General features: G+C 44.9%; 1 protein-coding gene across 3 annotated transcripts in view; it reads left to right on the top strand.

The window, feature by feature from the left end:
- The first annotated feature begins 1,640 nt into the window (after window positions 1-1,640).
- GRAMD1B (GRAM domain containing 1B) overlaps window positions 1,641-24,623 on the top strand; it is a 139,118-nt gene continuing 116,135 nt past the window's right edge. For 2 of the 3 annotated variants that reach the window (XM_072918255.1, XM_072918254.1), the window contains exon 1: window positions 1,641-1,936. The gene's annotated coding sequence lies outside the window, so the exon portion shown is untranslated. The remainder of the gene's footprint in view (window positions 1,937-24,623) is intronic. The other variant, XM_072918253.1, reaches the window with a different exon arrangement.

The following is a 24,623-nucleotide window of genomic DNA, read 5'->3' as shown; positions in this document are numbered from 1 at the left end:
GGATGGAGATAACAGAGCAAACAAGCTGGAGTGAGGGCTGTGTGTGAATAATGGCTGTATTTCCCTGATAAATTCTGGCTCCTCAGCACCATTTTTTATTCAAGTCTGGGTAGACTAACCCGAAACTCTGATTAAAATGTGGATTTTCAGGGTGTCTGGGTGGTTTCTTGCAGACAGATTGTTTTGCCTGCAGAGGAGAGTGAGGGATGCTTTACACCCCCAGTCTGCTGAGGAGCCGTGGGGCTGTTCTGTGCTTTTTGGAAGGAGTCCAAGCCAAGAGTTTCCTCAGTGAGACACCAAGGCATGGAGCTGTGTTATGTTTATTATGTGTCCTGGATGCTGTGATGGGCTTCGTGCTGGTTGTGCTCCTGAGAAGACAAATTCATAGGAAAAAAAAGTTAATTAAGCAAATTTTCTGGATTAATATCTCAAGAGAACAACCCGAGTGAGGTGTTTGGGATGGGTGTGCTGCTGGTTAACTGTGTCAGTGCTCTGCAGTGCACAGCACTGGTGAATCTCGGCAGCTTTTCAGCATCACATCAGAGCAATGTGGAAATTCCACCCTCTGTGAAGTGGGACTTTCATCCTGGGAATTAGGGGAGGCTCTCTTTTCCACCAGGAGGAGCTGTGGAATATCAGATTTTCCATTTCCTTGTTCTGCCAGCAGCTCCAAGGGGTCAGGCTGGGCAGGGTTTTTGTACAAACTCTGACATTGTACAGCCCCTGAGACTTGGCAAGGCCAGGATGGGAGCTGCTCTTTCTCTCTCAGGTGTTGTACTGAGCTGTGGTTAAAAGCAGGACCAGGCAGCTGAACCTCAGCCCCTCCAATTAATTTTGATCCATTACAGTTAATGACTGCTTGGCATCCAAGTCCCCAGGGTGTGTTTTTAGGGAAGGAATATTTGGTCTTTGCGGGAAATGAATTTGTAGAGAATTTTTAAAGCTTGACCGAAGGTTTACATAAGGCTGCATTTGTATGTAAATTTTGAGATAGGAAATATTGATTTAGAAATGTTATAGAATAGGATAAACTTTGGTGAGAGAGAAATAGAATAGGTCTTGTCATTGAATTAAGGCAATGTGCAAGGGGAAAGTGGTCACAGTGAGGGAGAGACTCAATCAGGGCTCTGAGCTTATGTGGGCAGCAGGGCTCCAGTGCAAGTGCTTTAATGCTGGAATGGACCTGACTGCCCATTAACCTGATCTGCTGCAGCATTTGTGTCTCCTCTTTGCCACTTCTGCCAGGCACTTCTCAGGTGATGCCCTCACCCCTCTGATCCTGGGAACAGAGAAATCCTCAAACTGCCCAAGAACTGTGTTCTTGCAGCAGATGGTGGGCACAGATGCTCAAAACCCCTCTAATTCTGCTGTGAAAGGAGGAAACACCAATACTCAGACACCTCCTCTGTAAGATCCAAGCCACCTTTCCACCTCCACTCCTCTGTGTTTGGGATTCCCTTGGTCCAGGCACCCCCTTTCCAAGGCACCCCCTCGTTCTGCTGATCAAGAGGTTTTTTCTACCTTTCCCATCAGGGTTTTTTGGGGGTTTTCAAAGAGAGGAACGCTGGTTTGACACCTTTCCAACCTCCAGCCTTCCAGACCCCTCCTGCTGAGGAAGAGGCGCGGCTGCGAGCGCCTGGATCGGAGGGAGCATCCCCGGAGATGCGGGAGCCCCGCTCGCAGCGCCGCAGCCCGGCAAGGGTTAACAGGCTTTTAGCAGCTCCGAGGCGCTGTGCGGGAGCTCTGCGTGTCCTTGGCGCTGAGATGAGCTCCGGCACGGGGGGCTGTGCTGCTCATCCCCCCGGAGCGCCCCCGCAGCCCGGAGCGCATCCTCCTCTCCGCGCTGGGATGCCCCGCTGGCCGCTGAATGAATGAGAGCCAGGTGAGAATCCTGCTCCATCTTCACGGGAAGCTCTGCCACAGCATCGGGACCCGGGTAAGAACCGTGTTCTTGCTGCCATCCTCACGGGGGGCGCTGCCACAGCACCGAGACCCGGGTAAGAACCGTGTTCCTGGTCCCAGCCTCGCTGCCACAGCACCGAGACCCGGGTAAAAACCTTGTTTTTGCTGAGACCCGAATGGGGGGTACTGCCACAGCAACGGGACCCGGGTAAGAACCGTGTTCTTGCTGAGACCCGAATGGGGGGCACTGCCACAGCACTGAGACCCGGGTAAAAACCGTGTTCCTGGTCCCAGCCTCGCTGCCACAACACTGGGACCCGGGTAAGAGCCGTGTTCTTGCTGCCATCCTCACTGCCACAGCAGCGGGACCCGGGTAAGAACCGAGTTCCTGCTCCATCCTCACTGCCACAGCACCGGGAGCCAGGTAAGAACCGTGTTCCTGGTCCCATCCTTATGGGAAACACTGCCACAACACCGGGACCGGGGTAAGAACCGTGTTCCTGGTCCCATCCTCACTGCCACAGCACTGGAAACCGGATAAGAACCGAATTCCTGCTCCATCCTCAAGGGGGGCACTGCCACAGCACCAGGTAAGAACCGAGTTCTTGCTCCATCCTCACTGCCACAGCACTGGGACCCGGGTAAAATCCGTGTTCTTGCTCCATCCTTACTGCCACAGCAGTGAGAACCAGGTAAAATCCGTGTTCCTGCTCCATCCTCACCGGAGGCTCTGCCACAGCCCCGACACCGGCGCTGGTGCGGAGCCAGGCGGGGAGATGAGGGAATAAAAAGTCCCAATCTCCGGGGAGCGGAGCGGCCCCTCTGGAGGGTGCAGGGGGAATCCTGCCCTTGCTGGGAGCACTGGAGCTGCTGCGAGCCGCTGGTAAAGCTATTAACATGGACCGAGGAAAGGCTGTGATGGGGCTTTGGGAGGGGATTGGAAATTCGGCGACTTTTGGCTTTGCTGATCCCACAAGATTTCAGTGTCTCAGACAGGAATGGGAGCATTAAAATCCTCCAAACCAAGGGCTGGCACAGGAAGGATGGGGTGTTCAGACAACTCTGATAACAGAATATTTTTTGGACCTCGTGGATATTCCCAACCACTTGTGCAGCTACTCAATTCTAAAACCAAACCTTTCACTCTGCTCCTGTACCTTCATTCTGTGGTGATTCTCTTTGCTTGAGCAGCTTTTCTGTCTGTCAAGTATTCCTAGCTTCCTTCTGGAGGAAATAGCAGCTCGATGGGAGTTAGCAGGTTTAGGTTGGTCCAGACCTCTCCTTTGAGTTCTCAGAACAGCTTTTGCCACAAATAGCATCAGTGGGACCACACTTTTTACAGCCAGTTGTTTGTGTGCTGTCAGAATGAACTCAAATATATTACAGAGTTCACACAGATATTGAGAGGAGGCATTACTTAGAGCAATAAAAATCCTCGGCTGGAGTTTGGGCTGAGCCTAGCCCAGGATTTTGGCCAGGCATTGATTATTCTGTGAGCACACCCAGCTCCAAATGCACACCCAGCTAATCTCATTAATAGTGATCCTCCTCAGGAGCGGGTTAGGCCTTGAATAAAAGATGGCACTGTTAATCTCGGGGTTTTGGCCAGCTGGGATTCTCTGACTGCTGGACAGAAAACCTTTCTGAAGTGTTAGCAGTGTGCTGTCCATGTGGGGAGGGGATGCAGGAATTGCAGACTTCCCACACTGCTGGGATCTGGATAGAAATGTCACACTGAAAGGAAAAAACATCACCTGAGAGCTAGGAAATATTCCCTCTTTTTTCTTTTTCATCTTTTCCACAGCTTCATGTCCTCTTGCTTGGAGCAACTTCAAGCATGCAAATGGAATTTCAGAATGCTGATTGCTGACCAGAGCTTGTCTTTTATTTATCTTAAACCAAAATTCTAATTTGATATCTAATCCATTATGCTTCTGTGCATTTTTCATGAGAACAGGCTGAGGCAAGGAGGGAAAAAGAAATTTAAGGTCAATATGGAGATATCAGGTGCTGTTACCATCATCTGCTTTTGACCTTTTCCACACAAGAAGCCTGAAACTATTGGGTAAATGTTAAATAAATACGAGCTTTTTACAGAATTTCATTTATTTATGAATGACCCTGATCTGCAGCTTGCTTTATCTGGGCTAGATGAGCTCTGAATAGTTATTGTTTTTCCTTTTACAACCTATATTTTGTGAATATAAACAACAAAACTAGAGTTTGATCTTGGAAAACCAGAAGTTTGAGCCTTGAAGCTGCTGTTGCCTTTTCTCCTCCCTAAACATGGAAGCAGCAGAGTTGAATAATTCAATTTTTGGCCTATCCTGAAAAGAACATTGCCTGGACACCTCAGAGCACCAATTTGCTTTTGCAGATGGGGATATTAAAATTAATCTGCCAATTTATCAGCTCCTGGCTGGGAAGGCAGAGATCAGGGACTCCCAGAATAAAGAACACCAGGAGGGAGCGCAAATGGAGCTCCTGAAGGGTCTGGTGTGCCAAGGAGTCAGGGGGAATTCCTGGCAGAGAGGATGGAGGAAGAAAATGATGTAAAAATATGTGGATGTAGCAGTGAGGAGCCTTGAAGGAGTGGAAAAAGTTGGATTTCTTGGGAATATGTGGGGTTTGCATCACTCACCTTCCAAACACCACCCTGTGCTGCTGGCTTAGAGTCTTCATTCCTTTTAATTGGACAAAATAAAGAGGATTCTGACTCTTCAGTTGAGAAGCAGGAACATATTTGGACCCCTGGTCAAGACTAGGATAATGAACAAGTGAATAATATAATAATATGTAATTATAAATTTCATTTAATATTTCATTTAATAATAGAATAATAGGAGATATTTTTGGAAAGGCTTTGGAAAGCAGCAAACACAGGAGTGATTCCCTGGTGTCTTCAAAAAATTCTGAGTCCTGAAGGAGACCCTGAGGAAGAGAAGTGCAACACCTGAGAGGGAATAATCCTGTTGTGGTTTTGCTAAATTTCTGCAAAACTTCCACTTATAAAAGACAAAAAACTTGCAGTTGAGTTGCCTGTGAATAATGTGGATTTTAGGCAGTGATGTGCACGTGTCAGAGGGGAATTTAAGCCCTGAGTTTCAATTTGATCTATTTTACAGAGAACTCAAAGCATCTGTTGCTCTTTAATAACATGAAGAATTTAGAAATATATCTTACTCCACAGAACTAGAACTATTCACACTCCGCTGGGGCTTTTGGGGTGTTTTCTCAGTGATTTTTTTATTCCAAGCAGATTTTCAAGCTTTTCTCTTGGACCAAATTTGATTTTTGCCATGAGGGCTGAAGTTGCTGGAGTTGTGGGTTTGTGGAGCTGGTCAAGTAAAAAAAAAATCTTCAGTTGGTTTGGGGATGAGGAGAAATATGAAGCAGCAAAAAGTAAAAACACAGTAGGAAAAGAGGAGGGAAGAAAGCACAGCAATCCCATAAAGAATTGTCACATTTTCAGTGGTTTTATGGCATGTTTCATTTTTGAGCCAAAAAGTAAAATTGCTGATTATAACACCATGATTTCCAATTTTTTATTCCATTTTTCTTCCAATTTTCCATTTTTTACCTTGCCCCGCTCCTGCATTTTGGAGCTCACCTGGAGCTCACTTTGCCCATCCCCAAGGGTTGTGGTGCACAAGTTTATTCCAATTCTGCCCTGGAATCAGAGCTGCAGAGTGCAATAAACATCCATGCTAATGAGATGCAAATCAGGAACTCTCCTGTGCTTCCATGCTCTGATAAATCTTCATTGAGCATGCAGGTGCAGAGTGAAGTTAAAAACATTTGGGTTTCATCCTGGAGTCTCTAAAATAAATGATTTCCTTACAAAACTCGAGTGGGTCAGGTGTGCTCTCACTGGGGAATTCTCTCTTTCACACCTACAGATGAACAAGTGTTTATTTGGAATTATTTGAGGAGTTTGTTTGAAATTCTGGCCTTCATCCCAAAAACCTTGGGTTTGTCCCTCCATGAACAACAGAACCCACCCTGCTGCTAGAGGCCGAGATCCATGCTTTCAACTTTAATTTAAAGATAAAATTAATTATTGCACAGCCAAAAGGGAAGGTGGAGCTCTGCCCCTGCTCCACTGCAGGGCAGGAAATGACTCCTTTAGGGTCGGGCATCTGATGATTGTGTTGGTGCTGATTTTTGGGTTTTCTTTAGGGTCAAGCTCTTGTTATTTGTACTGGTGCTGATTTTGGGGCTTCATTTAGGGTCAGGAACCTGATGATTGTCCCGGTGCTGATTTTGGGGCTTCATTTAGGGTCAGACACCTGATTACTGTGCTGGTGCTGATTTTGGGATTCATTTAGGGTCAGCAACTGATGATTGTGTTGGTGCTGATTTTGGTGTTTCCTTTAGGGTCAGGCACTTGATGGTTGTCCTGGTGCTGATTTTGGGGCTTCATTTAGGGTTAAGCACTTGTTGACTGTCCTGGTGTTGATTTTGGGGCTCTCTCAGTGCTCAGTGAATGGAGCTGTGCCTGGGGCTGCCCTGGAGGATGCTGGAATGACAAACACAAAAAATGTTCTGCCATTGTAGTGGGAACCAGACTGGCACTACAGCTTTTCCTTCCTCCTGCTCTCCTCCAGACTTCCTAAATTTGCCTGGTTTGGGCACATTCTCCTCTCTTACTTGCAGCTAAACCAATGAGTCTGTAAGAGCTAAATCCTAAACCCTTTTCCTTACCTTTGGATAATTTGGGACCTCTTGCGGGGCCATCCCCATGTCTGGCTGTGGGATTGACTTGAAACCTCTATGGGAAACCCCACAGTGGTCCTACAGCCCGTGCCAGTGCCTGCTGATTTCCTTCTCAGAGAATTATTCTATCCCAGCTTCTTACCAGCCCTGGGTTTGTGGGATTTCCCTGCTGCTGCTGTGGGGTCTGCCCTGATGTGTCTGAGGGTTCCCTGAGGTGCTGTATGATCCAGCTCTGCAATTCCAGCCCCCAAAACGGGGGTGGTGTGTCCCTCGTGGTGTCTCCTGTCTGCAAACCCAGCAGAGCTGTTGTGTTTCTCAGCCTCTGCAGCTCCTGGGGAGGCACAGTTTGATCTCTGTTATCAGCTCTGTGCTGTTCCCAGCACTTCTCACTCCTGCCCACGCCTCTCTGCATCCTCTGCCCAGCCTCCCCTCCTCCCCTGGCTGCCTGGCAGGATGGGCACCAAGGAATTGGGTTTTTAGAAAGGCTGGTGACACCTGGCTGTCTAAACCAGGTGAAGATGCAGTGACAATTGTAAGGGATGGGAAATGTCCTGTTCTGAGCCAGGCTGGTGACACCTGGCTGTCTAGGACAGATGAATTTGGAGTGACAATTTTAAGGGATGGGAAATGTCCCAGTTTGGGCCAGGCTGGTGACACCTGGCTGTCTAAACCAGGTGAATTTGGAGAGACAATTGTAAAGGAAGGGAAATGTCCCAATTTGGGTCAGGCTGGTGACCCCTGGCTGTCTAAACCAGGTGAATTTGGAGTGGCAATTGTAAAGGAAGGGAAATGTCCTGCTTTGTGTGGGTGCTGCTGACCAGGGAAACTCGGGCCTGGAGGAGCTGGAAGTCTCAGATCTGCTGCCAGAAGAGGCAGGAGGGATAGATGGAGGTGCCCATGTTGTGTTCTGGCTTTGTGCTCTGGTGTTTTAGGCTTTTCTATGACCCACCCCTCAGTTCTGAACCGCTGCCCTGAGTTTTTCCACCACCTCCTCCTCGTGAAGCAAACCTGCTGCTGCTCCTGTCCTGCACCTGCTGTTTTGGGAGTGTGAGAAATGCTACTCACTTTCAAAGCATTTAAAAAGGTTTATTAAAATCTTAGCAAAAAATACAACAGGAGACTGAATAGAGGAAATATTACAGCACTGGGAGCAGAGGATTTTCCCACCATGTACTCATCCACACAATGGATATTTTTAACTCTTTAACCTCTCTCAAAGTCTTGAAATTGACTCCTTATTTGCTGTCCAGTGTCTTTGATGTCCTGACTACCCAAGTCACCCCCTGATAACAACACAAGGGAGGTGAAACATAACTATAATCCTATAAAACTTCTCTTAACATATCCATAATATTGACCTTTTAGTTGTGAGAGTCAACTCATGTACCAAGGAGGAAGAGGGGCTGGAATTCCCATTTGGAGTTAATCCTGACTCCCTTCAGCCCTTCTGTCTGCCGGGAGAAGCTGATGAGGGCGGGCAGGCTGCTGTGCCTGCCCGTGCTGTGACACTCATCGCTGTGACACATGGCACCGTGCAAAGGGCAGCGAGCCTGGGGCTGCAGAGCCTCGCTGCCCTCCTGCCCCTGCAGCAAGGAGGGACCCATCCACCCGGGCTGGCTTCCCAACCTTCCCAAACTTCCCTGCACAGGAGATGGATGGCAATGTTATATGTTAAAAAAATTGATCAAGATTAATTAATAATTAATAAAATAGATTTTTATTTCATCACCGAGATTCGGTCTAAGCCGTGTTATAAAGGAATGCTCCAATTTATTAATTAAAGGAAATGTATGAAATGGTCCAAATATAAATTTAGAGAATAACAATGGAAAGGCACTATCAAAAAAGAAAAAAAGGGTCAGGGCCGAGCCCGGGTATCGGTGCTGGGTGAGACACAGGTCTGACCACTACAGCAGAGGGTCTCCTGTGCTCCACACCACCCACCCTGTCTGAGTGATTCTTATAGGGTTTATTTTGCTTGAGGCCGGGATTTCAGCAACTAGCTTTTTCTTTCCATTCAAAGTCTCACATATTCATAAATGTTCTTTTTTTTTCTGTATTGAGCTGAACAGTTCGGTGTCCGGGAAGCGATGGAGTTACTGGAACTCGGTATTCAGATGTATCCCTCTGGGTGGTTCCACTGATTCCAGTCTTGGGTCGTTGCCGGACAATTATTGCTCGGGAGCTCCTGGGTCACTTTGAGAAAAGACCCATCTGACCCATCTCTGACCCATCTCTGACCCATCTCCCATCTCCCCATCTCCGAAGGGCTGTGTGTATTAACTTGTAAATGAGGTTTTCTCATGGACCATTTTCCATATTTGTGAGACAAACCCCCCAGTGCTGACTTGTACATTTTCTTAATAATATAAAATATGACATACATATAATTCTACTGGCGTGAATTAGCTTTATTACATATAACAGCCACAATCAAAAGGACAGTGCCAAGCCCGGGATCGGCGCTGGGTGAACACAGGTCCGACCTCTACAGCATCCATCGGATCTCCTCTGTTCACCCCAAATCTGTCCCAGCAGTTCTTATACTGTCTATTCTGCCTGAGACAGGGGTTCTTCTTTTCAGAGTTCCACATATTCACGTGGTTTCTTTTGTCTGCGTGGAGCTGAACAAAACCGTGATGTGTGATGTATGATGTATGCCCATCATTGAGTTACTGGAACTGGGCATTGAGATGTGTCTTCCTGATGGCTCTGGCTATCTCAATCTTAGACATTTATTGAGTATTCCTCAAGTAATCCTCTTGGGTGTTCCTCGGATCATCTTGGAGAAGGGGCCCACATTCATTAGTTTACAAATTAGGTTCTCTCCGTGCCCAGCTGTGGTTTCCAAATACCATGAAGCAATCTCCCCATCTCTGGCTTGTGCACTTAAGAAATCTTATAAGAATATTTCTTACCAACATAACGTATTTCATACGTCTATTTCTCGTCAGTCTGTTTCTCATAAGCACGAATTATCCAAAATACAGCTAACAGCAGAATGCAGGGGAGGAGGATGGAGCCTCCCCCACGCTTTGCTGAGCTGAGCTGAGCTGCAGAACCCAAAGTCAGAACCCAAGCTGCTGCTGCATTTTGGGGGCTCTCTGCTCTTGGTAGGACAGGGAGGTGGAAGCCAAGGCTCAGGGTGGGCTGCAGTGCTGGCTGAGTGGGAGATCCCTGCAGCTCTCGTGCACATTTCCATTCCTAACTGGGTCATGTACAGCACCCATGCCTGGCTGGGCTCTGACTGCACATGGCCACGGGTTTGCTCCAGCACAATTCTCTGTCCATGAATAGAGAGCTACTCTCACAAGAGAGAGTAATAAAATAAAATAAAATACTTCAAATAAAAAATGTGAAGTAGCTCTTGTGAGAATATGGAGGGTCAGGAAGGAGGGACTTGGCATAATCTACACGTTGGGTTCTGTGATGACACTGAAGAGATATGGAATAAATAAACAGACTCCATAAGCTGGGGTGGTTATGAAGTGGGTATGTATTGTCAAGTGAGATAGATCTCCAAGACTTCTGCACTGAGCCTCAGTCTGACCCAAACTTTTATTTAGAAAGTTCCATATGCAGTACATTGCACAATTTTTCATGCATATTCAACCCCTGGCCCCGCCTGTCCTCACCTCTCATGGTAAAGAAGTCCACGCCCTTCTGGGCACACCTGGTTTGCTGTGGTGGTCGCATGGGGGTCTTTTGGGGTCTCTTGAGGCTGAAGATTTTGGTCTTCTTCATGGCTGAACTTTTGAACTCTTCCTCTCTGTGCTTTCAGTCCTTAGGTGCTTATCTGTGTACATCTGTCAGTCTTGATAGGCTTGAAGACAGGAAAGCTTTATCTGTGTTCTTTGCATCCTGAGTTCATAAGCTTCAGAAATTTGCATTTTCTTATGTCCTTTTGTACTTATGGCAGAGGTTTCTTAAGTAAAAGGTTAAAATTCAACACATAACTGTACAAACTAAAATATAAATGCTTAATTCATTTTACTTAAGTGAATTCCAAACATCTCCTATTTCAACACCACAGGAAAAAAACTCACTCCTGGAACTGTGTGCTGCCTTTGTTACACTTTTAATTAACTCCGTGGCAGGGAAAATGGACAAATAGCCTCAAACATTATCAGATAATCTGTGTTGAAATAAAAGATTAATCAAGGAGCTGCTCTGGTGCAGTGCTGTGAGTGAGGTGGAGCTGCAGAGTCCAGCTAATGACTCGCTCCTTGCCTGAGGCCTCAGTCCCGGGAGGGAGCACTGCTGGGTTAATATTCTTTTTGTACCCAAGTGATTAATGATCTCTCAGCTCCCAGCATTTGCTGGCAGAGCATTTGCAAGCACTAGGAAGCGAGGGAGATGAGTGAGGAATGCTTATTGCACTTCCCCAGCTGCAATTATCCACATGCAACTCTGGGCTTGGGTTGCACTTTCCAGAAACTTCCCCAGCACAATTAATTATTGCAAGGGAGAGCTCAAATTAGTTAAGTGATGGGTCTAAAAGTGGCTGCTTCTAAAAGAGGATCTGAATTTCAAGGTACAAGGAGTGGGTGCTCTTCCTGTGGGTATAAATATGGAAACAACTTGTTCTAATCTGATGTTGTCATGTCCACATTGAAGGGGACAATCCCCCTTTTTAGCTCCATGATATAATTAAGGATATTAAGGATGGCTCCTGGCAATGCCAGAGCCTTGCACCCCAAGTTTGGATAGGATTCTGGATGCCTGGAACCTGGCAAAGTTGCATCCAGGTGGATTTTGTGACACAAAATCTTTGTGAGAATTTGTGTCAGAAATTGTGGGAGAATTGAAAGTGTGGTTTTGGTAGTCTCTCAGGGCTGCAAATGAGATGCTCAGGGCACTTGTGAAGCCAAAAATAGGAACTCTCTACCCAGTAAATACTTCAGGAAGATGAAGAATCGGGCTGGAGCTGTGGGCTGCTCTGAAAACTCCTTTTGTTGGATGCAGCTCTGAGAGAATCAGAAACACGTTCATCCAAGGTGATTTCTTCTTCAGCAATGTGTTTATGGCAAACAAAAGGAGAAATTCACCCAAGCTATTTTTACTCCCTGGCTCTGCCTGTCTGCTGCCTGTTCCCCCCTCTGCTCAGTTTTAGCCCCTGTGCCCTCACTGTCCTTCCTCTGAAGCCTTTTCTCACACTTTTCTCACACTTTCCTCACACTTTCCTCACACTTGGAACCTGCTTGCTCTGCATTTGCCTGCCAGGTGCAAACCCATTTTGTGTTTCCAGTTTTAGCCCTGAAACCTGAAATTCTGGGGAGGGAAATGACAGCTCTGTTAGGCCTGGAGCAGCGTTGCCTTTCAGTGCTGGTGCTTTGTCCTAGAATTTATAGTTCTGATGCTTTTTTATGCTTTCCCCTTTTTAGAGATGAGGAAATTGGTAGAGAGAGCATATAATTTGTGTAATTTCATGTTAAGGTGTCCAGTTTGTTCTCTTTGGGGTATGTGCCCTTCTTTTTGTGGATTCTCTTGGGATTTCCTTTGTGGGGTGCTTCAGAAGCTCACAGAAAAGTTAATTTAGTAATTCTTACCTGCTTTAGTGAGAGTTCTGAGATTTCACTAAGGAGGGAACAGAAATTGGATTTGCTGTAACCCCATTCTGAATCTTCAGAGCATAAATACTGGTAACTACTGAGAGCCTAATTTAACTAAAGGGCAAGAGATTAATGGGATTAGCAGAGATAAAAATGAAAAGCTTGGTGACAGCAGTGTGCTCAAAACCCCTAAGCCAAACCAGGCAGGTTTGCCAGCAGCCCTGCTGGAGAGAATCTTTCAGGACGTGGTTTCATGGCCAGGGCAGGTCTTTGATCCCACTCAGGACTGCAGGACCCTGGGCTAGAAAAAAGCTCTGCAGGAAACAGGACACCGGGAAAAGTTGGGAAAGCAGGATGGAGAAAATCAGCAGCTCGTTGGTCCCACCCATGTGAGTGTTTGCTGTTTTCCATGGTTGTGGTAGGGCTGGCCCAGCCCTAATGAAAATCAGGGAATAATGGCTCCTTTCCACCATCAGTTCCACCTTTTGTGCTGGAATGACACAGAATAATCTGTTTCAGATCACCAGGCTGGGAATTGCAAACTTTTATCTGGTTCCAGGTTTAACAAAATGCCTTTGATCCTTGTTTGTGTCTCACCCCACGCACCTCGCCTACCTTCCCACCCTCCACTTGGGCTGTGTTGTGACTGAAAGAAACATCCACATCATTGTCTTGGCTCATTTTTATTCCGTTTTTCCTTGCTTCCCTCCCTGGAGACCTCCTCAAACAACTCCATTGCTGGGTAGTGTTTTATCTCATGAGTCACCCAGCCCAGATGTACACACAGAAACTTTTTATTCTAACCTAATTTACCAATTTCTCCTTGGCTCTTCCTGATTCCTTTCCTTTCCTTTCCTTTCCTTTCCTTTCCTTTCCTTTCTTTCCTTTCCTTTCCTTTCCTTTCCTTTCCTTTCCTTTCCTTCCTTTCCTTTCCTTTCCTTTCCTTTCCTTTCCTTTCCTTTCCTTTCCTTTCCTTTCCTTTCCTTTCTTTCCTTTCCTTTCCTTTCCTTTCCTTTCCTTTCTTTCCTTTCCTTTCCTTTCCTTTCCTTTCCTTTCCTTTCCTTTCCTTTCCTTTCCTTTCCTTTCCTTTCCTTTCCTTTCCTTTCCTTTCCTTTCCTTTCCTTTCCTTTCCTTTCCTTTCCTTTCCTTTCCTTTCCTTTCCTTTCCTTTCCTTTCCTTTCCTTTCCTTTCCTTTCCTTTCCTTTCCTTTCCTTTCCTTTCCTTTCCTTTCCTTTCCTTTCCTTTCCTTTCCTTTCCTTTCCTTTCCTTTCCTTTCCTTTCCTTTCCTTTCCTTTCCTTTCCTTTCCTTTCCTTTCCTTTCCTTTCCTTTCCTTTCCTTTCTTTCCTTTCCTTTCCTTTCCTTTCCTTTCCTTTCCTTTCCTTTTTCCTTTCCTTTCCTTTCCTTTCCTTTCCTTTCCTTTCCTTTCCTTTCCTTTCCTTTTCCTTTCCTTTCCTTTCCTTTCCTTTCCTTTCCTTTCCTTTCCTTTCCTTTCCTTTCCTTTCCTTTCCTTTCCTTTCCTTTCCTTTCCTTTCCTTTCCTTCCTTTCCTTTCCCTTTCCTCCCTTTCCCTTTCCCTTTCCCTTTCCCTTTCCTTTCCCTTTCCCTTTCCCTTTCCCTTTCCCTTTCCTTTCCCTTTCCCTTTCCCTTTCCCTTTCCCTTTCCCTTTCCCTTTCCCTTTCCCTTTCCCTTTCCCTTTCCCTTTCCCCTTTCCCTTTTTTCTTTTTTCTTTTTTCTTTTTTCTTTTTTCTTTTTCTTTTTTCTTTTTTCTTTTTTCTTTTTTCTTTTTTCTTTTTTCTTTTTTCTTTTTTCTTTTTTCTTTTTTCTTTTTTCTTTTTTCTTTTTTCTTTTTTCTTTTCTTTCCTTCTGCCATTATTCTTTCCCTTTAATATTTAACTTTTCCTGCCTCTAGGGTGCCTAAAAAATAATTTGAATTTCACTTTGATTTCTGAGACTTATGAATGGCTGGCAAGGTAAAATCAATAGAGTGGAAACAGTTCCTCCAGCCAAGCTAATTTTTGAAGCCAAGTTCCTTGGTCCTGCCACTTTTGGCCAATTTCTTGTCACTTTAGCAGCAGAACCAATTATCAAATCTGAGATCTTTTCCCTTTACTCTCATTTTAGTCTCTACCTTTTCTTTTACAGGATGGGGGAACCAGTATGGGACATTTCCCTTTAATCTCATCCGAACTGAACATCTGCTCTTCCTTGCCTTTGGCATGGGAAGCTTTGGGATCTAGGCTGGATAGAGAAGGGGGAAATCTTAATTACTTAGTCTTAGAGCAGCTCAAGTGTTGAAAGAATTCTCCCCTGTGCCACAAGGAAGGGAAAGTTTAAAAAATGCCTGGTGTGGACAGAGGCTCTGGGCTGCCTTGGTAGTCTGACAAAAGCTTCTGATTTTATTTTAATGAGACCTTGGGGTGCAGAGGGAGCTGGAGCTGATCTCCCACTTATCAGCTCAGAAGAAGGCCCTGTCCCTAAAGGTTTAACTCCCAACTTGTGTGAGGCAGTGCTGCTCTGGACAGGGAATGTTCCAGCCTCTGCCCTGCTAGATCACCTTCCATCACCGTTTTTGGCTGATTTTGAGCTGCCTGTGGCACCTCAGATCTGGAAATGCTCTGCACCAAGTGCAGGCTCTGAGCTAAGGAGCCCTCAGAGAGCTCAGGGGTCTTTGTGCTCCTTTCCAAACCCTCTGAGAGCTCAGGGGATTTTGTTATCCTTTTCCAAACTCTCAGAGATCTCAGGAGTGACTTTGTGCTCCCTCTTCAAACCCTCACAGAGTTCGGAGGTCTTTGTGCTCCCTTTCCAAATCCTCAGAGATCTCAAGGCACTTTGTGGCCCTCTCCAAACCCTCAGAGATCTCAGGATTGACTTCGTTCTCCCTTTCCAAACCCTCAAAGAGCTCAGGGCACTTTGTGATCCTTTCCAAACCCTCAGAGATCTCAGGATTGCTGCCTTCTCCCTTTCCAGGACTGACTTTGTGCTCCTTTCCAAGCCCTCAGAGATCTCAGGGCACTTTGTGCTCCCTCTCCAAGCCCTCCCAATCCCAGGGCTGGGGTAAGCAGCTCAGGCCAGCTGGATGTTTACTATTTGTGTAGATAAGCCTTTTATCTCCTAATGTGTCTGTGAGGAAGGGCCTGGCTCTCAGGAGCAGTCAACATTTGAAATGTCAGGCCCTGCCCTGGCCAGGAGCTCCTTGTCACAAACATGGCATTGTCCTGGTGACATCCCTGGGTTTGTGAGGGGGGGATGGACAGGAGGAATTTCCCGGCGAGCAGCACATCAGAGATGAAAACGAGCTTTTTAATGAGCTTTTTAATCTCCTTATTGGTTTACACGGCAGCCTGTTGTGTTCTTGCAGGGAGCACACTTGGAGCAGAGCACGGCTTATCTGGATTGCAGCTGGGGGACACACAGCCCAGCTCCCCCTGCTCCTGGGCACTGAGGCAGCTCTGCTGGAATCGATGGAGCTGCTCCTCTCCTCCGGGGATTTGTTCTTAATGTGCTCCCGGCGGGGCTCCTCTGTCACTGTGCATCCTTCCATTCATTGTCTCCTCTGGCTGGCAATTCCCAAAACTGAGAGAGAACCCAGCAGCCAGGCGGGTTCCTGGCAGTGCTTTATGGGGTGTGAAGAGCAAAATGTGTGTGGGAACCAGATAAGGGATATCCTATACCCTATATCCCATACCCTATACTCTATATATTGGATATATTTAAGATAATGGATATCATAATGTGGCTTATTGCTTCCTGCAGGCATCGCAATTGAAGGCAGAAATATTTTAAAAATCGTTCTAGGTGCTGCTCCTAAGTTGATTGTATCTCAGACTTGTTGAAACAGCAGCTAAGAGCAAACAAAGCTTCTCAAATTTGGATGTGAAAAGGGAGATGGCTGAGCACTCAGGTTAAACAGAAGGGTTTAGACTGGCACTGTAAGGACAACACAAGAAACCTTCTGGGTGTTTAAAACACAAAATTGGAGAGGCTTTTGCTAAAGTGTCTTCAGTACCATGGCTCAGATTCCAGGTGCTTCAAACCCGTTCCTAACCCAGAGCTGCAGTGTTTATTGCTGAATGCACCTTGCATTTCACAGCCCCTTAGACCCGTTCCTAACCCAGAGCTGCAGTGTTTATTGCTGAATGCACCTTGCATTTCACAGCCCCTTAGACCCGTTCCTAACCCAGATCTGCTCTGTTTATTGCTGAATGCACCTTGCTTTTCACGTTTGTTTCTCAGAGACCCTGCAGTGGCTGTTGAGGCTGGTTGTGCCCCAGAGGCAGCCAAGCTCTCCAGGCTGGGCTTTTGCACCTTCCCTTGCCCCATTCACGAGGATTTCCTGGAGAGTAGGGATGGAAGGAGTTCAGCTCTGCTCTGATGCCAGCCTGTCATCCCTCCGTGATGGTTATTGATGTCTTTTATTTCCCCTGTTAGTCAGTGAAGGCCCAAACGAAATTATTCTGGGCTTAAATGATTCTTTGAATGCCAAGTGTAATTACAGCTGAGATGATCTGTTTACTAATGCTCTGCTCGTCCTGAAGGGTGAGCAGGAAATGAGATTTGCTGGAGGCCAAAACCTGTAAACCCTGCCCACCAGGGAGTGTTTTCTTCTGTTTTTTTGAGATGTGATAAAACTTTAAATAAATGTGTCTTGTGGCTAAAGGGACTCTTTGGGGTATGGCAGTAACTGAGTCTGATTTCTGGCACAAACCCTGCCCACAGGGAGTGCTTTATTTTTGTTTTTTTCTTTTTTTTTTTGAGATGTGGTTAAACTTTAGATAAAACTGTGGGATTTGTAGCTAAAGGGAGTGTTTGGGTCTGGCAGCACCGAGTCTCTGATTTCTGGCACAAACCCTGCAGGAGGGCCCAGGTGAGCTCGGTGCAGTTGTGATGCTCTCGAGGCAGGGACCAGTGAAATGACTCACACATTTCAGAAGACAAATAAAAGTTTATTCAAAAGCACCTCTATCTTTTATAGAGAACATCATGAACATGAATTCCATTGGTTTTAGAATAAAAACATTTCACCTGATTGGTGCACTGGACTCAGGTCAGTGTGGTAGAACATATCTATAAACAATATGAACAAACAAGATAACAGATTGTTTACATTCCTCTTGGATTTTTCCCAGACTTTCTCTTTATCCCAGACTTTCTCTTTTTCTCTCTGACTCACCTGAGGATATCCACACAGTTGGGGTTTACAGCAGCATTTTGGGAGCCAGCATCTCCTGGGTTATTCCCTTCTGAAGAAGAGAGTTGGTGACTGAATGGATGGTTTTGCACAACTCTGGGCTCAGAGCAGATGCTGCTGGGTTCTTTTTGGAATAAAATTGCTTGATAAAATCCAGAAATTCCCATCTCTGTGTCCTATCCCTCGCTGCTGTGGCAGCTGGTGGACGGCCAGCTCTGCTTCCTCAGTAAAACCCCGCTGTTTATAAAACCTGTGAGGTGGCTTTTATTTAATAAATGTATTCCAGTACTCATAAATCTGATGTATGAGTGCCATGGACTGGGATTGGGCTGGCTGCAGAACTGCCAGGGAGGGTTTGAATCTGATTTTAGAAGGGGAATTGGGGCATCTTTATTTCTGAATGGGTTGGGAAGAATGAGGATGGCAAAAAAAATATCTTTGTGGTGGGGAAAGAAAGCACAGGGCTGCTGGGTCTGCTCTTACAGAGCTTTGAAAAGTTAACACAGGCACCTCAAAGTCACTTCAAGGAGCACTTCCAGGAATAAGAAGAGTTTCTGAAGAGGTCTGATCCTTTAGGTCTCCTCCTGATGGGTTTACACATTGATTTTCTATTTCCATGTCTTCTGGCTCCCTCCAGAAAAGAGGGAGAAGCAAAGTGATCACAGCAACATCCAAATCCATGTTAATAGTTTTACTACAAGCATGCTCAAAGATCTGTGCTGTGGGTGCGCTGAAATATGAAAATAAACGAGGCAGAGTTTTGTTGGTGGCAAAAAAAAACAAAAAAAGAAGAAAAAGAAAACAATAAAAGAAAAAAGCTGCTCTGAGTAACAGCTTGGGGTATTCAAATCCAAATGTGCTGCTTCCAAAATGTCATGAAATGTGTGTGTAGCGTTTGACTGTCTGTGTGCCATCTGTGTGTGTGCTGGGAGAGCTCTGCAGAACTTGCTAATTATTATTGTGTGTTGTTCCTTTCTTTAGCACCCTTGGTCCCCAAGCTGAGTTCCTGAGATGATTTTTTTTGTTATTCTTTGAGGGGTTAATTCAGCTGTTTGTTCTGCTTTACTGGAACTCTGATCTGAGGAGGAAATGAAGTCAGGAACTCCTACACCTCCCTGAGTGTTTTGGATTAAGGAATGAGGCCCCCCCAAAAAAGTAAAGTAAAAAAAGGAATTAAGGATTAAGGAACGAGCTCAAAAAAAAAAAAAAAAAAGGAAAAAAGGTTTAAAAAGTCAAATATTCTCATTAAAAGGGGAGAGCTCAGGTTTTACAACTGAGCAACAAAAGATGCAAGTTCATGTATCAGCATCAGAGAGAAATGGAAATAATGAAGTGATTGAAGGAGGGAAATGAGGAGATAACAGAACGTGGCAGTCTGGAGAAGATGGATTTCGAGCAGAACAAATAAACACTGCATAGTCTGTCAGGGTCGTTCAGGGTAAATGCAGCCCTGAAGGGTGGCTGCTCTTCCTGGGCTGCAATTCTGATTGTCACTGCAAACCTGTGGCAATGCCCCAGCTTGTGGCTCTGAGCTGCCACCTCCCTGGTGAAAATGGCATTTAATGGTAATTATCATTAAATTATCAAACGTCTGGAATTGCAGCGCTAGCCCAAGGAACGTGGGCAACAAACTGATACATTTGGAATAAAAAAGGGGATTTCCTGTTAGAATTGGGTGTCTCAGCTGGCAAAGCACTGGCTGGGAGATGAAGCTGTGGAATGCAAATGCTGTGGTTTTGAGAGTGGGAGGAAAAAATGGATTTTGTATCTGTATTTCTTTCCAAAGAAATATTGGAAGGTGTTTTGTGACAACAGCACCTTGTGGCAGGTCCCCTCCAGTGCTCAGCCCTGGGGTTTGTCCTACACACTGAATTTCACCTTTATGAAGATTCACATTTATGTTGACAAGATATCTTAAATTTTCAGGAGTAGATGGGCGTAAATACTCAGGAAAGGAATACCCTGCTGAGGGTTGTGGCAGAGTAAGCAGTGCTTTAATTGTCTTAAATTCTTCTCTGTTTAAAGGCCTTTCATGGCTTTGAGTTTTACAAGGAAAACGGGAAAAGCGTTTGGTGAGCAAAGTTCAGGCGAGTTGGAGAATAGTAAAAACACAGTGACCCCGGACTCGGGGAAGAAGGATAGCTTTATTAAAAGTATACTATATTACATTAATATACTATTTAAAGTGATACTATTTTATTCTATATATTTATTTGTTACTTACCTATCTAACTCAAACTCGTGACTCTGCTGAGAGCCCGAGCCACAGCTGGGTCCCACTGGTCACTGACCCCAAAAACCTTCCCCAGAATCCAGCCCAGGTGAACAATCTCCACACCACGTTGGACATGGGCAAAACCAAGGAGCAGAGATAAAGATTATTTCCTCTTTTTCTCTCTGTGCTTCTCCTGAGAGACAGAATTCTGTCTGTCTGCCCAGAGAATGTGAATGTCACATTGGAAAATGTGAAACATCCCACCAGGGAAAATGTTTCTTTAACTCCTGTAATGGTGTCAAGGAGAGAAGCACAACAGCCCAAAAGCTGGGAATGTTTTCCAGCTTCCTCTGGAGAACACTGATATCCCTCCTGGCTGTTTATCCAAAAATTCCTGCTGCTCTGTGATTGGCAGGCCAAGAGAAGCAAGGCTTGTTTGTGTGAGAGGAGCACAGGTACCTCCTGCAGCTGCTCACAGCAGGGCTGTGCTGGGGAGGTGTTGCCTGGAATTATTTGTCTGACTGATGAATTTATTCCTGCTGCTGATTAAAACTGTTTGTCTCAATGAAACCAAACGCTGCACGCATTAATGCCTGGAAAATGTAAAATTCTGTGTCTAGTTCTTGCTGTGACAGTGCTGATCCTTCATCTAAAGCTCAGCTTTGATTCCCTTTGCAAGCACAGGGTGAAAACCAATTCTGAGCTGCCCAATGGAAAAAATCCTCAAATTTTGATGGCTCTGTTCCAGTGCAGTGATAATTTGCCTTTTAGGTTCGTGTGATGCCTTTTCCCCATAGGTTTTTGGTTTTTTGGTTTTTTTTTTAACTTTAGGAGAATGCAGAATTTTCCAGCCGTCAATAACAAACTTATTTGGTTTTAACAAAATAGGTTAAAAGGTCAAAATAGGTTTAAAAGTTTGTTTTAACTTTTGGAGAACTCAGAATTTTCCAGCCGTCAATAACAAACTTATTTGGCTTTAACAAAATAGGTTTAAATTGGTTAGAAGGTTAAAATAGGTTTAAAATTTTGTTTTAACTTTTGGAGAACTCAGAATTTTCCAGCTGTCCATAACAAACCTATTTTGTTTTAGCAAAATAGGTTTAAATTGGTTAGAAGGTTAAAATAGGTTTAAACAGGTTTAAAAGTTTGGTTTAACTTTTGGAGAACTCAGAATTTTCCAGTCGATAGCAAACCGAATTTGTTAAAACAAAATAAGTTTAAAAGGTTTAAATAGGTTAAAAGGACAAAATAGGTTTAAAGGTTTGATTTAACTTTTGGGGAACTCAGAATTTTCCAGCCGTCAATAACAAACTTACTTGGTTTTAACAAAATAGGTTTAAATTGGTTAGAAGGTTAACATAGGTTTAAAAGTTTGTTTTATTTTTGGAGAATGCAGAATTTTCCAGCTGTGAATAGGTTTAAACTGGTTAGAAGGTTAACATAGGTTTAAATAGGTTTAAAAGTTTGTTTTATTTTTGGAGAATGCAGAATTTTCCAGCTGTTGATAGCAAACCTGGCTGGAGATGGGCTAAAACATTGGATCTGCTGATGAGACAAATGAGGCTATTCCTGAGCCTTGGAGAGAGGGGAATTTTATAAATAAAGTGTTGTGTGAGTTAGGTTTTGGCAAGCAGAGGGGGGAATGTGAAACCAAGGCGGGCAGGAAGAGGGTGAGAGTTGGTGGTGTAGGATTGCAAAGCCATGGAATAGCAGGGGCAGGGCAGGAAGTTTGTGTGCCCTGGAATTCTGCTCCTGCCACACAGAAGCTCTGCCTGACATCAACTTCATGAAAAATTGCAGCAGCTCCTGCAGAGCTCAGGGCTGTGGCCTCCACTCAAATCCTTCAAATCCCATCAAATCTCAATCCCAAAATCAGTGTTTGGACACAGAACTCTTCTCAGGGAAATAAAGGAGAGAAAAGAGTGGAAAAGGGAAAAAGAATGGGGAGGAAAGAGTGGAAAAGGGAAAAGGAATGGGGAGGAAAGAGTGTAAAATAGAAAAAGAATGGGGAGAAAAACTGGAATTATAACACGTGTCTAACTCAGTACCTTTTACAACCACACAAAATGTTCCTTACTGATAAAGCAGCCAAATGCTGTAAAATTTTGATTTCCAGGCACTCCCATATCTGTTTGGATGTTTCTATGCTTTCCTTACCTCATCAAAGCTCCATGAATGAGGCTGGGCCCAGCTGGGGAGATGAGCTACAGGACTGATGTGAATCCCCAAAGCAGAGTTTGGACACAGAACTCTTTCCAGGGAAATATAAAAGAGATAAAAGAGTGGAAAAGGGAAAAAGAATGGGGAGGAAAGAGTGTAAAATAGAAAAAGAATGGGGAGAAAAACTGGAATTATAACACGTGTCTAACTCAGTACCTTTTACAACCACACAAAATGTTCCTTACTGATAAAACAGCCAAATGCTGTAAAATATATATATTTTTATTTTTGTTTCTGAAGGATTTCCAGGCACTCCCATATCTGTTTGGATGTTTCTATGCTTTCCTTACCCTCATCAAAGCTCCATGAATGAGGCTGGGAGCAGCAGGGGAGGGGAGCTGCAGATAAGCAGCTGCTCTGATAGCTTCAATAAACAGCATTAAAGAATTTGTCTGGGGTTAGTGATCTAGCAAGTGCTGATTAAGGATAGATTGGACTCATTTGTTGGAGGCTCCTGATTATTTCAATGCTTATTTCACCATGAGGGAGCAGCATCAGGCCGGGATGTTGAAGGTGGCCTGGGTGGCTTTAGCACAATCCAACAATTCTATGTGTGGTTGGGGTTTAACCTTCTGGTTTATTCAGCAAATGGGAAATTCCAGAAGGTTCCTGTTCCAGAGCCTGCATTTCTGATGTCCCTTTGAAGAAGTGATGATGATTATCCCCAAGCCTTGTCAGCCTGGATCACCTTTGATTTGTGCCAGGCTGCTCCAAAGTTTAGGGGTGCTGGGGGGGGGGGGGGGATATTTCAGCCATTTGGACAAGTATTTGTGGGGCATTTTGGCCCTGTAGGCAGGCGTTTGTGGGATATTTTGGCCAAGTGGTCGTTTGTGGGGTATTTTAGCCATTTGGACAGGTGTTTGTGGGGTATTTTGGCGCTGTGGTCAGGTGTTTGTGGGGTATTTTAGCCACTTGGACAGGCATTTGTGGGGTATTTTAGCCAAGTGATCAGGTGTTTGTGGGGTATTTTGGCACTGTGGTCAGGTGTTTTTGGGGTATTTTAGCCATTTGGACAGGTGTTTATTTGGTATTTTGGCCCTGTGATCAGGTGTTTGTGGGGTATTTTGACCATTTGGTCATTTTTTGGGGTATTTTGGCCCCATGATCAGGGGTTTGTGGGGTATTTTGGCCCTGTGATCAGGGGTTTGTGGGGTATTTTGGCCCCGTGATCAGGGGTTTGTGGGGTATTTTGACCATTTGGTCATTTTTGGGGTATTTTTTCCCCATGGGCACTGCAGTCGCTGGCCAAAGCTGCTCCCCAGCGTTGTGCCAGGAGCTCCTGTGCCATGTAGCCTCAGTGCCAGCCCCGAGCAGGCAGTGCCAGCTCTCCTGGCTGGCACTTTGCAGATTTAGCCGATCATCTTCCCACACAAACCCCCTCCGTTCATTTCTCTGACAGCCAGGGCTGGTTTCCATGGAGCTGCTTCATCCATACCTTGAAGAAACTTTTTTTTTCCTGTTCCCCTATAGACATAATTTGAGGTTTCTATGGCAACATCTCGGGAGGGACGGGCTGTGATGTTTTCAGCAAGGCTGGAGTGATCCCTGGTACCCCCTGGCACTGTTCCCTGCCCTGTCACCTTGTCTGGAATTCTGGATCCTGTCTAATACAGTGAAAAAAAAAAAAAAGCCTGAGGGACTACCTGACTTAATAAACTCAAACTCTGAAAGTCACTGTTCGAAAAGGGGAAAAAAAAAGGGGAAAAAAAAAAAATCAAGATTTTAGCTGTGCCACATGTGTTGCCATAAAGATGTTTGAATGGAAAAGGAATGGTGGCATAAACTTCATTCAGTGGCAGTGAATATTCTAGGAGGACAGTGATTCCTTGAGATAAGCTTTGGGTTTTAATATTTAAGGAGCTTTGGAAGAAATATATTAAACATAAATTAGTTAAAATAACTTAACTGATTGTATATCTAGAGAAAAAGAGTTGAAAAGAAAAACTTCCAATCTTTTTGGGAGGAAGAGGAAAGTAAAATATTCACTGTAAATTCTGCAAAGGCCAGGACCAGCAGAACTGTGTCATTCCAGGAGAGGCAGGAAGAGGAGCTGGTTTGTGTTGGAAGCAGAGCAGAGATCAGGAAACTGGAGCTGAAAGGGCAGAGTCTGATTTGAGCCTCTGAGAGTGGTGGGGTGGATCTGGAAAATCTGGAAATCTGGTGGAAAATCTGTTTGGGAGCTGATTATACAAGGATATTACACATTTTTTGGGAGGAAACATGAGGGCAGGTCTTAAACTCCCTGGAACAGAGGTTGGCCACGTTCTTTCAACACTCAGCTGCTTGAACTTTAATTTGTACTGGTTCTTTCAACACTCAGCTGCTTGAACTTTAATTTGTACTGACTGGGGAAGAATTTGTATATTTAACAAAAACTTCTGATCTCTTATTTGTGTCACCAAAGATTCAAGAGCAGCCATGTTCATGTTCCCACATCCTCCACAATTCTTCAAGTTTCTCTTGTTCTGATCGAGGGGATGCTGGCAGGGATTTCTGAATCACATCCTGTGATCTTTAATCTTGCAACATCCTTTGAAGAATTCTAGAGAAGGAAAAGGAGGTAGAAACTCTCCCAAGGAAATCAGTCCTGCCTGTGTCACTCCGGTGATTTGGGATTGTATTCCAGTGGAGTTAAGTGAGAGGAAAATGGAAATGCTCTTCTAATGACTCACCAATAGAGGGGAAATTCTGTCAAGTTTTGTGAGTTTGGCTGAAGTGCCGGATTCATTGGAGTGTCTGGAGGTGGATCATCAACTGCTGCATTAAAGAAATGATGTGAACCTCGGAAAATGTGAGCCTTGAGTCTCCTGCTGGAAAACTCCAGCTCTTT

This window comes from Taeniopygia guttata, chromosome 24 (genome assembly GCF_048771995.1).
Source record: "Taeniopygia guttata chromosome 24, bTaeGut7.mat, whole genome shotgun sequence".
NCBI lineage: Eukaryota > Metazoa > Chordata > Aves > Passeriformes > Estrildidae > Taeniopygia > Taeniopygia guttata.
This window is presented reverse-complemented; position numbering and strand designations above follow the sequence as displayed.